The sequence below is a fragment of the Dermacentor andersoni genome, chromosome 2 (genome assembly GCF_023375885.2).
Source record: "Dermacentor andersoni chromosome 2, qqDerAnde1_hic_scaffold, whole genome shotgun sequence".
In the NCBI taxonomy this organism is placed as follows: Eukaryota; Metazoa; Arthropoda; class Arachnida; order Ixodida; family Ixodidae; genus Dermacentor; species Dermacentor andersoni.
The window spans coordinates 96257541-96271340 of record NC_092815.1 but is presented as its reverse complement, the minus strand read 5'-3'; the positions used below and the strand labels follow the sequence as shown (position 1 = coordinate 96271340).

The 13800-nt window shown below is 42.6% G+C and overlaps 1 protein-coding gene and 1 long non-coding RNA gene across 7 annotated transcripts in view; one reads left to right on the top strand and one right to left on the bottom strand.

Moving 5' to 3' along the window:
• Window positions 1-13800, top strand: part of LOC126541594 (calcitonin gene-related peptide type 1 receptor-like) — a 214260-nt gene that overhangs the window by 4066 nt on the left and 196394 nt on the right. The window lies entirely within an intron of this gene.
• LOC129387601 (uncharacterized) overlaps window positions 1-13800 on the bottom strand; it is a 108713-nt gene that overhangs the window by 78383 nt on the left and 16530 nt on the right. For 2 of the 6 annotated variants that reach the window (XR_011892801.1, XR_011892802.1), the window contains exons 2-3: window positions 3606-3757; window positions 2830-2966 (exon numbers count right to left, since the gene is read on the bottom strand). This is a non-coding gene — a long non-coding RNA (uncharacterized lncRNA). Of the gene's footprint in view, window positions 1-2829; window positions 2967-3605; window positions 4378-13800 lie in introns of those variants that run through there. The other 4 variants (XR_011892798.1, XR_011892799.1, XR_011892800.1 and 1 more) reach the window with 4 other exon arrangements.

Genomic DNA, 13800 nt, shown 5'->3' with positions numbered 1-13800 from the left:
ACCTGTGTTTCCGAAACGTGCCCCAAATGTACGTTTCCTCCTAGGGAAGAAGGGTGCCGTCTATTTTCTTGAAATGGATTTAGCATCATCCTTTCATTGGAGTGCCTTTCAGTGTGCATGAGTACGAAATTGTATTGTATAAGTTTACAAGGAACGTTATTCAAATGTACTGAGCAGTTCTTTCCATTAGCGGCATTATCTTCCTCTTCTCTAATTGGAGCATTCATTCGCTGACTGTCTTTGAATACGGCCTTCAAAATCCTGGATCATCTGCACAGTGCGATGTGCCTAACCAAGCGTGAAGCTTTAGGAGCACTATAAACTTGGAAAAGACATTGCACAAGGAGGACGCTTTCTTGCTTCTTCTATTCGTCGGAGAAGTCTACGTAGATTTGACAGAACTTCGCTGAAATACCGAAGAATCGCTCGCGTAGATCTCGCAGGATTTCGCGCGCGAATCTCGAAGAAGTCCCAAGCATATGACATGCACGCTGAGTGCAGAAAATGCTGTCACGTAGGGAAAGATCCCGAGAAGCTTCCAGCACACAGTAGTTAAATAACAAAATATAATGCGGCGAAAGCGCGGAGAGGTAGGAAGCTTTGAAGGCATAAAACACAGCAGCGCTTCGATGTCTATGGAAATACTTTGCGTTGTACTATATTAAAAATGACCTTTTTCCCCCATATTATTCCACCTTGAAGATGTTGAGAGATATCTTGCACGTCCTCCATGCAGCTATCTCTAAGAAAGGGAGAACAGAGAAGCCTTGATTGCATTATTCTTCTCTGGCGTCTAGAACCAAGCATATATAGAGGGAAAAAGTAGAGTCTTGCTCCTGTTCCGTAGGCATGACATAACGTAAGATTTATGTGACGTCCGTTGTGGCTAATTAAAATGCTAAGCGGCGATAGAAACGGGAGCCAGGGACAACTTGGTGAGCCGGGTAAAAAAACGATTATTCCTCACCTAGGCTTATTTCGCCTCAGTGCGGTCACAAATGGCTTCTTCTACCGGCCAACGAAAAAAAAAATATAACTAAACAAAAAGAAGTAGTGCGTAACGCGTCAAGCGCTCGCCTCTTGTTATGCTTACCACACCGGAATAAACCGACCCTGTCGGCTTCTCGAGTTGCTTTGTGGGGTATGGCATAACAAAATTTCTTAATCAGATGATTCAAGCACGTGATGGCTTGGCTAAATGCCGATGACGGCTTTCTTTTTTTTTTTGGCATGAAAGAGGCAGGGGGAGGGTGCTGTCTGAGAACCCGTGAAGGGGATCTGACGATAGATCCTAGCCTTCGGCTCACAAAAAAAAATAATTAAAAAGACAAAACGGTTTGTCTTATAATATACGCTCCACAGCGTTCAGCACGAGAGGTTGGAGGTTGGTAATGAGACAATTTCAGAGATTTGATGAGGATAAATGTCATAGGAGTCTCGGTGCTAAACATGTATGTATAAGTTTGCTTCAACGCTGAGATGCAAGGCACGTTCAAGAAGCACGAGAACAACCTTCTTGCGCAAGACAAAAATGAATCGTTTGGAAAGAACATCCGGAATATCGCGTCGGCAAAGAGGCTCAGATGGAATTCTGCCCTGTTTCGACGAATGCGCAAGTTTCTTTTCCACATGCTAATGAAAAGTACTGGACTTTTATTTCAATTAAATGCAATCTTTTTAAAAAAATGGTTCATATTAGTTTTGGTCGGTGCAATGCCATGGTAAAGAATGTCGTGGATAACAGAGACTTGCTTGCTTTGAGAACATGTGAGAAGAATATTGAGAATGGAATTGAGAATACGTTTGAACATAGCTCATTATTGCAGCCCTTTTGCCAAGATGTGCAAACTGCTGCAAACAAATATAGGTAGTAATGGTCGTTGAATTGCGAATATATTCATAACACTTCCCGTTGGACAGAAAGTACAATACAATACGACGGTATTTTTATGTCAGTGTGTTCTTCTATACGATTAAGGCACCGTTATTGCGTTTACCGTATATCCGCGTTTAATTTATTGCGATCGATTGTTATACCGTGTGCAACCTTTTATTCGAGCGTGGGGAGCGTAGGAGGACCCTTCACGTAGCAAGCAGCAGCATCATGTTTTGAAGAACACCTTTACGAAGCACTCTGCCCCCTAACAGGAATAAAAGCCCTACGTTATATTATGCTGTCTTATAAACGATTCAGTTCTGGCAGACCAGTGTCAAGCAATGCAGGGATGTTTAAACAGACGCGGGTGTGTTGACTTGCGCTGCAGCGCTTCGATGCGATACCAACATGGTCGAGCCTATGTTATTTCAAGGTGAAATAATACAGGCATGTAGGGGAGATTATTCAGCCCAATAGATAATCACGCGAAAAAAAAAAAGAAAGAACGAGGGGAATTTGCCTTCTATTCGAAAAACGTTAACCGCGTCATCAGGGGCCCCAGCACTTAACATTTTATATATACCTGAACATACGAAGACAACACCTTTTCGTACAAGAAAAGCAACAAATTGACTTTGGTAGTGGGACTTCAGAGATTTCATATTCGATCGCCCTCTTTCGTATAGACGCTTGTTTCACTTTTTATTTTTCGATGAACGGAAGTAACCAGGAGGTGACTGATGGCAGATTGCTAACACATTCGCCTCCTTTGAAATGTTCGAAGGACTGCTTCCAACACAAGAAAACACAAGAAAGGACCGGTATTTTGAATGTATCATATGAGATGTCCCGGGAAGAAAAATGACCAGTGCTCAATATAACACTGCCAAAAAAAAAAGAAAACTTTCGATGTGAGAATTACTTCTATAGGAGTTGAAGCTGAGTGACTTTACCCTGACAGAAGTTAGGTGCTCGAAGCGGGGTATCCTTAGTCCGTCCGTCCGTTCGACCGTTGTATAGACGACAATTGTGGGCCCCATCAACGAATTCGTTGATTCGTTGTCAGGCTGGTTCCTCATATCCAGCTTCACTATTGAAATAGGTCGGAAAAAAAAAAAGAACGAAGATACATTGCCCAGCGCAGCCACTATATTGCTCACGCTGTATGCGGTCTTAGCAGAAAGTCGGATTCGCTGGAACGAATTCCTGACCCATACAATGGCAGCCCTGAACTGTGCATGTCTGTTCTGAGTTGTCTAACAACAAAGCACGACACATTGCTTGCGTGATATACGGGTTTTTCATTAAAAACTGAGACTGAGGCTCTGAATTATTAATGAAAGTTATTAATCGTCACTTTTATCTCTTTCTCTATGCTCCTCAGTAAGTGAAATGCACGCGTCCCGCCCTTCGTACCAGTCCTAGGTAATATGAGTCGAGCCACCTTTCAACACCTACTTAAAAGAGTGAATTTTAATCAATTAAAATTATAATAAACTAAATTATAAATGTTATAACACTGAACCAGACCCGTCGCAATAGCCCAGTGGATATTGTGCTGCATTGCTGAACCTGGTAGCGGAGGAGCCATTTCGACGGGACCTAAGTGCAAAATTGCTCGTGTACTTAGATTAGGTACACGTTAAAGGGCCCCAAGTGGTCACAATCATTCTCGAGAATGTGGTCCTGACTCGTAAAGCCCCAGAATTCAAAAAAAAAGTTTACTTACTTTGTTCCAGAACATTGTCGAAAACCGATGTTCTTGGTCTATTACGTGCAGCATCACTCTTCGAATTGGTATTATTTATTTCAGCGCCCACTCTAACTTAATTCCACTCTTGTAAATATTTAGTACAACGCTCCAGAGAGGCAGTAGCACTCCTGTGAGAAAGAGATTGCGTCAATACAGGGCAAGGAAATGTGTCGAGTAAAGGAACAGAAAGGCCTAGTTGTATGGAGAGTGACAGAGAAAAAAAAAAAAAAACTTTACTGAAAGTTCTTGCTGGGGTCAAAAGAGGCGGGGGGCCGGGAGACTAGCCTCACCGAAGCCTCGCTTCCTCAGGCGGTGGCCAGACACTCTAACAACACATTTACTTTCTTTGATACTCCTCAGTTGTTCTTCAAAATCAATTTTACCATGAGCTTCGCTCACTTCAAAACTTGCCCAGCCCATATCACCCTGTGCGGCTTCATTTGTAGGATTCCCATGAGCGCTAAACGCGAGGCGTCCCACTGACCTTTGGTTGCTATCGATTTATGTTTGTACCTTTGACTTCAAGCAAATAATCACATTTCCAAATGTAAGTCTTGGGACATTGACATCTTTCTACATACCACGGGGTACATCATACCTAATGTACCGACATAGCACTCTGTGTTTCATGATGGCCGCATTTCTCGTCCACTTTCCTATTATTCTTTTTCCTGTGTTTCCATATATCTATTACCCTCGGTTCTTCATTAACCCGAACAGAGGTACAATCATAACTTAATAGCAACCAAAGGTCAGCGCGACGCCTCCCATTGGGCGCTCACGGGAACCCAACAAATGAAGCCGCACAAGGTGATATCAGCTGGGCAAGTTTCGATGCGAGGGAAACTTATAAAAAAATTGATTTCCAAGAACGACTGAGGAATATGAAAGAAAGTGAATGGGTTGCGAGAGTATTCATGTATTTGTACAGGACAAATTTTGACTCACAGAGAAGGAAAAGAACAAGGAAGCTTACAAGCAAGCATGCGACCGGTTTGGTAAACAATAAGACAACGGAGAAAACGTCAATCGCAAAGTCAGAGCAGCTGAAAGAATCTCATGGGTGGCAGCAACGGTAAAAACAAAATCAGAAAAGAAACAACTTAGGATAACTCAAAGGAAAGCTCTTTACTTTTCGAAACAAGGTCTGGATGTCTTAGAACGTGTAGTTAGAAGTGAGGCACACAAAGGAAGAACAAGAATGTGCTTGCTGCAGTAAATCTAGGGAAACAATGGAACATGTTTTATTATAATGTGAAGATATTTAACTGGCTGTCAGTTTAGGTTCCAATATCTCCCTTTAACCCATCGGGATCAGGAATAGCAGGGGGAAAGTAAACATGTCCACAATAGAGATTAGTAAAAGACGATTTGGAGTTTGGTGGCAGAAGAGCAGGGAGACTATAAGCAACTACGAATTCGAATTTCCCACTTAATGGTTCACAAATTTTGACGCTGAGAATTTTTTGTCTGTAAAAAATATAATAGAAAATATAGATAGGTAAGGCACTAGGCAATAAAAAAATAAGAGGTTGGTGTTGCAAACACCACACAGTTAGGGGACGCTCATATAGCATCAATCCATCTATCCAGATCGGGGATTCAAAGCGGATGGCAGGATTAGCCAGTCATTAGACGAGATAAGCAGGATAAGTTTATTCGGGCATTCAGAAACGTCAACTTACTTGATGCCCATGCTTGATTTAGTAAAGATAACGCCTGGCGTGAGCGTTCCCAAGTGTTCATTGTATTTCCTTGGGCGCGTTCACGTCAGGCGTCATCTCCACCAAGTCAAGCATGGCTTCGAGTCAAAGCGCACTTCTCAATACGGGGGTCACAGTATTTGTGAGAAAAAAAAAAGTAGGAAGGACATTGATACAACCGTATTTGTTACGAGCGCAGGTAACGGTACAGGGATGAGAGAACAGATTAGGGAGATGTAGGCAGAATGCTAGATTGAAAGCGTGTTTGGATTACCTGATTAGCTCAAGCAGGCTGGGTGGCTTTTTGTCACCGTCCCGTTTTAAAGAGCATGCCAATAAATCACCGTCATCATCTACTCTATTTGATTGCACAACCCAACCCACGCGCTAAGTAGGCCGGTTGATGCACAGCGCGCATGAAGGACCGGCCTCGTTACAGATACCAGCGAGCTCCCCAAGCTCAGCAGCAATTTCATCCAACTCTATATCTGTTTACTCATGGTGCTTGAGCCATCTCGTCATTTTCTTTCAAAGCTCGGTGCGTGCATAGCAGTCGAGTCATATACATATATGTACGGTGACTTTGCTTTCCCATCGACGACTGAATGCTGGCGCACAGTGAGACACTAGCTATCTGCTGCTGCTGCTGCTGCCGCAGCCGGTGAAATCTTTGGGGCTTATGTCCTTCAGAGAGGGAGCGGCCATTGTCACCCGCCTTGATAGACGACATTCGCGCTAGCGCGCTCACTGTGTCAGTATAACAGCGACGAGGGCTCGCTGCTTCTTTCCCGGGTAAATAAATCGGCGCTATGTCGGCGCGTTGCCTGGCTACGTTTTGATTTTGCGGCCGCTCCACGGGAGAGCTTTCCATATTCACATCTGTGTTCTGCAAAAAGGCTGCGGCAAACATAACTATTTGCTCTCGCGCTACACCCTGCTTTTCCCGATGGAGACGCCAGCGCTCCACAAAGCGCGAGTTGCGACGAATCAATTCAGAAGTACCGAAGCAAGGAAGGTGAGAGGGTGAGTGACATGTCGAAAGCGATAAGCCGTTGAGCTATTCGTAAACCTTATACAAATTCGCCAACTCTGCACCTACGCGAGTTCCCCTAGATCAAACACCGGGAGTTTTCGAACCCTCCACTGCTCCGCCCATGACTTTTCTTTTATTCTTTAGAAAGAGTGATCTGGCAAAGTTCCTTTGTATCAATATGGACACTCGCCTGCACTGGGGTGCTTATTTTGCGGGCGACATTTTTTTCACCGCCTGATTAATCTCGAGTAGTGTGTGTCAAGTAAAATCTAAAGCTCGTTTCTTTGCGTAGCTACATGGCCAGGTGCCGAACTAGAAAGCCCCGTGGCATCGCAAGAACTTCCATGAAATTGTAGAGCGATATTGTTTGCATTTCAAGGCTCCTAAAGTGGGAGAGCTCGGAACGGACAGCTGTAAGTTTTGCAGAGACCTTGCGCTTCTCGAATGTGCACCATTTTCGGGAGCCATTTTTGTGACTGAAAGCAAACAGCGTTGCGAATAAAGAGTCAATATCACCGACTGTCTTTCTCACGAGCCAAAATAAATGTGCGAAAATTTGAGTCGCTTGTTGAAGGGGAATAGTAAAATAATCAAGTAGTCGTTTTTTCGTTATTTCTACGGCGGAACGTGACAGTGGCCGAGAGAGACAATACAGCGTCTGGTACTGTTCCGTCATAGTATCCGCACCGCAGCGAGTGGTGTATAAGAAAAGAACGACCATTACGTGGCAGCTAACAACGAAAGTGACCCCAGTTGTCGTATTCACTGTTTACGCCGTACACGTTCATTATATCTCACACATTACGATGCTTTGAGGTGAACGCTGCGCGACACTACGATTAAGCAACTTCACAGTGTTCTTTTCTTCTTCTTTTTACCACGCGATCCAACAAACTTGAATCAGATAAATCGCCTTTCTCCCATTTCACCCTCACAATATAGAGACCGCATTCGCTATTGCGTCACATTCATGAACACTAATTCACGCGCATTAGGTTCAGTATACTGTTTCGCTCGTGTGGCGGCATCCTCTCAAAGCAGTTGAGGGAACAAGCGACAATAAAATAATTTTTGATGAGAAGAGTGTTATCCATCTCGTGGAATTCGATTGCAATGCACTAGTGAATCACGATAATTGCACGTAATACCGCAAAGACACGAAGGGCAAACGGCTAGCTGCACTTTCTAAAATTATGGGCGCATTATCTTACTCCTAGTGTTAAATAAGACATTTACCGACATAATTTGCATTACAATAAGGGCAACACTGGACTTTAGCCAACCAAGGGAACAGGCTGGCTTCAGGAAAGGATACTCTACAATGGATCACAACCATGTCATTAATCATGTAATAGAGCAATCCGTAAAGTACAATCAGCCTCTCTATATGACTTTCATTGTTTACAAAAAGGCATTTGATTCAGTAGAGATACCCACAGTCATGGAGGCATTACACAATCAAGGAGTACAGACCGCCTACGTAACTGTCTGGGAAAATATCTATTCCACAGCTACCTTAATTCTGCACAAGAAAAGTAGGAAGATACCTATAAAGAAAGGTGTCAGACAAGGAGACACAATCTCTGCAGTGCTATTCAGTGCGTGCTTTGAAGAAGTATTTAAGCTATTAAACTGGGAAGGCTTAGGAGTAAGGATGGACGGCGAATATCTCAGCAACCTTCGGTTTGCAGATAACATTGTTCTATTCAGGAAGACCTCAGAGGAGTAACAGCAAATGATTGAGGACCTTAGCAGAGAGAGTGTAAGAGTGGGGTTGAATATTAATATGCAGAAGACAAAGATAATGATGAATAGCCAGGCAAGGGTACAAGAGTTCAGTATCGCCAGTCAGCCTGTACAGTCGGTGAACGAGTACGTTTACCTAGGTCAATTAATCACAGGGAACCCTGATCATGAGAAGGAAATTCATAGAAGAATAAAAATGGGTTCGATCGCATACGGCAAACATTCTCAGCTCCTGAGTCATATCTTACCATTATGATTGAAAAGGAAGGTGTACAGTCGGTGCATTTTATCGGTGCTGACATATGGGGCATAGACTTGAAGACTGATAAAGAAGCTTGAGAACGAGTTGAGAACCGCGCATAGGGCGATGGAACGAAGAATGCTAGGCATAGCGTTAAGGAGACGGAAAGAGAGCGGTTTGGTTCATAGAACAAACGAGTATAGCCGATATTCTAATTGACATTAAGAGAAAAAAATGGAGCGGGGCAGGTGAAGTAATGCGCAGGTTAGATAACCGTTGGACAATTAGGGTTACAGAACGGGTGCCGAGAGAAGGGAAGTGCAGTCGAGGACGGCAGAAGACTAGGTGGGGGCGATCAAATTAGGAAATTCGCGAGCACTAGTTGGAATCGATTTGCGCAGGACAGTGGTAAGGAGATTCGCGAGCGCTAGTTGGAATCGGTTAGCGCAGGACAGGGGTAATTGGAGATCGCGGGGAGAGGCCTTTGTGCTGCAGAGGATATAAAACGGGCTGCTGCTGCTGCTGCTGATTATTATTATTATTATTATTATTATTATTATTATTATTATTATTATTATTATTATTATTATTATTATTATTATTATTATTATTATCGAGTGACACTCGAAAAACGCTAACGCGAGCCTTGTCGCAGTTGGCATTCGCATCTCCTGGCCATCGCATAAATACACCTGACGGCAAAATAACCTTCAGCAAAAGAACAGAAACAACGGAGGAAGTGAATAAAGCTGCACATCAGAGAACGGATAACACAGATGCGCAAACGGATTGCGCAATGGCTGTTTAGCGAAACGCCAACGCTGTCGTCGTCGACCATGCGCCCGGTCGCATACATCTTCGTTGAACTTACGATGGGTGATCCTCGGCGGCAGATAGATAGAGGTATCTTCCTGTTGTAGGCGAGGGCTGGCTGCATCCAATGCACAGAGGCTGCGTGGCTTTCTCCGGTGCCTCCAAGCTGCTGCGGCTTGCGCTTTTTTGCGACATACTAGGCGTCCTTTGAAACCGTGAGAAAGGCACTGCCATCGGTTTATTTTCTCTTCTTCCCTCTTTTCTTTATGATTCCTCATTCGAAGGTAAATTTAAATGAATGGAGCAAAGGAGAAGCACTCAATAAAGCAGATTCTGAATATATATATATATATATATATATATATATATATATATATATATATATATATATATATATATATGAACAAACGAGATTGATAGGTCTCCGGTGAAACCACTGAAACCCGAAGGCCCTCTGTCCCAACACTTCCTCTTTCTTTCATGACCGCTATTCTTCTCGTGAGCCCACCTAACACCTCGTGACCAAAGCAGGTGATTGATGCCCCGCTTTGCAAAACAGGGGACTGGGTTGCAAGAAGACGCGATAGCTTCATTTCACAAGCAGCACGAGAGAGGAGACAGCTTTCCGCTGCAGGGGCCCCAGGTGCGCGAGTGGTCAGACGAAATGTTCTCCTGGTCTAGTAGCTGTCACTCACACTTGAAACTACAGCCTGGAGGAGCGTGGAAGGCGGCGCGCTGGAGGCAAAAAGCCAATTTAAGGAGGATTACATTTCTTACTTTTCTAATTAAATGCAGCGGCTTCACCCGACAGCTCGCGAATATAGAGTCGTGTAGACGCAATCCGTCGGGCTGTCCAGACGCCGAAATTTTGTCATTGAGTTCTGCTTTACTTTCGTTTGGCTCTGAAGTGACGGAAAGAGCTATAGGCAGCGATGTACACGAGCTATAGCTTTTCTACAACTTCGCACCCTGGCTAGGATTGAAAGGCGTCCGCTGTAGGTTAAGATGAATCGGCCTGCAACAATCGACAGTCTCAATTTTTCCACTATTACGATGAAGCATTTGTTGGTTGTTAGACGTAATAGGAAATAAGGGAAAATAATCGCTAATTAGAAAGAAAAATGGGGAAGCCCTTTGCACGTGCGGCTTGTCGTAAATGTAGAGCTCACGCCGTACACTGGACAGTGCAATGCGTACGCTATTGTGCTGTACGAGGATTGAGCCGCTCGCGTAGATAATAGCGCTTTTACTATAGTGACGTTGGCGCCCTATAAAATCATTGAAAAGACTTATCTCATACCTAACAAAGCAACGGCGAAGACAAGGCCATTAAGAAATGGCGGCGGTGTTTAGGATGGTTAAAGGGCCACCAACAAGGATTCGTTAAAAGGACACGGATCTACAACGATATGTCAATTTAGAGTTTTCAGCTATTTATTCAAAACACCATTTTCATTTGATTTAATGAAGGGGACTCATTAGCTATATTGGATGAACAGAAGACCGGACTTTTGTTTTTTGAAGTTCTCTACAAAGCATCTCTGTATCACCTTGATGCCACGGATATCAATGTATTTTCATGTAATCTGATAGTTTGGGGGCAGGAAGTGTTTTATAAAATAAAAAAAAAAAAAAACATTGATAACTTGAGTGTGTGGTTCAGTTAGAATAGATTGCAGCCGTTTAGCGATTTACAATTAACCGTAAATGTGCGAAATAATTATCGGATCTTTACCGACTTGTACGAAGTGGTGGCCGAATTAACGGCGCCTATATGACAGATGATGCCGTGGCCAACGACGCTAGAAGGAAACACAATAGAGTACTGGACAATGGGACAAATGTTGAAATCCTATGGACACCGGGGCACACCGTCACGGATGGGGGAAAGGCAGCTGCTCACGCAGTTGCCGCGCAAGCGGGCGGGCTTGATTACACAAACAGCACCGCACACCACATTCATTTCCTCGCCAAGCCCCACGGACCACAATCCATACCTAGAGATATGGGCCGAATGCACCCCTAGCAGAGATCCGAAGCATTACATTCATACTGAAATACAAGCAGACAGCAAACAGAGGATATTAGAAGCTACACCAGTGCACGTGCTTGACGACAAAGGCAGGCTTACTCGCTCGGAAGAGGATTTCTTGAACAAGCTTGTGGCCAGTGTTGCTTACACCCCACACATACTCGACAAATGGCACCAAACTAAAGGAGCTACGACTGCGAACACTTATACCCGATTGCACACATTGTCAGGAGTCACGCAGATCAGGTTTACAACACCTCATCTGGAGCTGCGCAGCTTTTTCACAAGGGAGATCTGACCCTCAACACTTAATGCACGAAAACATTAGAACCCTCGGAAATCGAATACAACCTAACCATGAAATACAGAAAGCCTTTGCAACATATGGTAAACAAAGTGGACTGTTTCGAGTAGTGTAGGAGGCGTCGACCAGCCCATGCGAGAACGATGGAACTGAATAATAATAATAATAATAATAATAATAATAATAATAATAATAATAATAATAATAATAATAATAAACTCCTTTATTATTTCTATGAAACCTAATACATTCATCAGGCCGGCCAAAGCCACATTAGGCTTGACTGAAACGCTCTCCTCGAAAGTAGTAGTAGTAATAATAATAATAATAATAATAATAATAATAATAATAATAATAATAATAATAATAATAATGTCCTTATTTGTGTTCCATAAAAGTACACGACACGGGAGACCTGCAGTAAAAGCTGTCATGAATGACAGCTTGACAGAGCCGTAGGCCCCCCATACACGGGCAGTTACATAACGACAAAAAAGGCATATAATACATGGTCACATTTGAAATTACACATTCCGAGCGTTCAATGTAACGTACACAAAAAATAAGGCAAGATGGAAATACAAATTGCAAGTTCACTCATTTAATAAAACATCACAGTCAACGACGGAGTAGTTACAAAAGAAATAACATAAATGCAGTTTAACTTATCGGCAAGAAATAACAATAATACATACACAATGATGGTAAAGAGAAACAAAACAGATAAAGCACACATTGTGAATTGAAAGAGGGAAAACGGAACCATTCCCTCAGCATGTACACTGTTAGGGATAACGGGGCAAAGAAAGACTTCGTTTGCTGAAACGAAAAGTTCAGAAAGTAACGGCCTAGAATTTGTTAAAATGCTGTCCAAGTTCATTGAATGTTATATCTTCAAGTTTAACTTGTTCATTATTTAATCTATTAAGTAACCTGGGTAATTTGTTCTGTAGTGTCTTTAGACCATACGTTGTTTTATCAGTTCTCACTTTCCAGGGCATAGTGTTACGTGTCAGGCGGGCAGAAGTGTTTTCCTGTAGGTTAGCTAAACGTTGTAAAAAGGAGCTATTATTTATTCTTTCGTTTTTAAATGCTTTGCCTAAGATGTAGTCGAACAATTTGGCAACTGGGATTACGTTGTACTTTTCAAAAAGATGCTGTGTGCGAGTGATAGGGCAAGCCCTCAACAATTCTAAGGAACTTCTTCTGCAACCCATGAAGCCTGTTCAAGTTTCCCTGTGTTGTGTCAGACCATATTAGATGGCAGTAGTTCATTCTGCTGGAAAACAATGAATTATAGATCAACATCATAGTTTGCGGTGGAAGTATATGGCGAATTTTGTATGTTAAACCTATTACTTGCGCAAGTTTATTGGCCACGCTATCCACATGAGCATCCCATGACATAAGTTCATAATAAGTGGCACCTAATGTTTAGTAGTGGAAGTAATCTCAATAGGTGTTGCATTTATTGAGATAAGTTTGCTGATTAATACATGTTTGTTTTTAGCTCGAAATATTACAGCTTTTGTTTTATTCTCATACAATCAGGAGGCTATTCCTACGTGTCAATTCATCTAATTTTGCTAACGGGATATTAGCGTCGTCGACAAGGTTATCAATATCTTTACCACTTATCAATATGCTGGCGTCGTCAGCGTACATGATAAATTTCCCACTTTCATTAATTTCAACAATGTCATTCACATACATATTAAATAAAAAAGGCCCTAGAATACTAACTACCCTGTGGGACGCCTGAGGAAATAGGTACTGGATCTGAGTGATAGCCATTTATGACAACTATTTGTTGGCGGTATTCTAAATAACAACGTATAAGAGAAGCGACATTGCCACGAAAGCCATAGCATTTAAGTTTTTGAAGTAGAAGATTGTGATTAATGCAATCACATGCCTTTGATAGGTCAATGAAGATGCCCAGAACAAGTTTGCCTTCCTCCAAATGCTGTAGTAGGTGCTCTTTTTGTGCTAGCAAAGCGAGTTGAGTGCCCATCCCTTTACGGAAACCATACTGACTGTCAGCAGATTATGTTTTTGCTCAAATTCAATTAGCCGCCTTAATATAACTTTTTCGAAAACCTTTAAAAACACAGGAAATATTGGTAATGGCCGGTAATTTCCGAAATCGTTACTATCACCTTTCTTAAAAAGTGCAACGACACGCGCCATTTGCATCCTATGAGGAAAGGTACCTTCGTTTAAACAGAGGTTAAAGACATAAGTAATGCACTGAGTTATAAGATCAGCAACGTATTTTATAGGTTTAATTTGAAGGCCG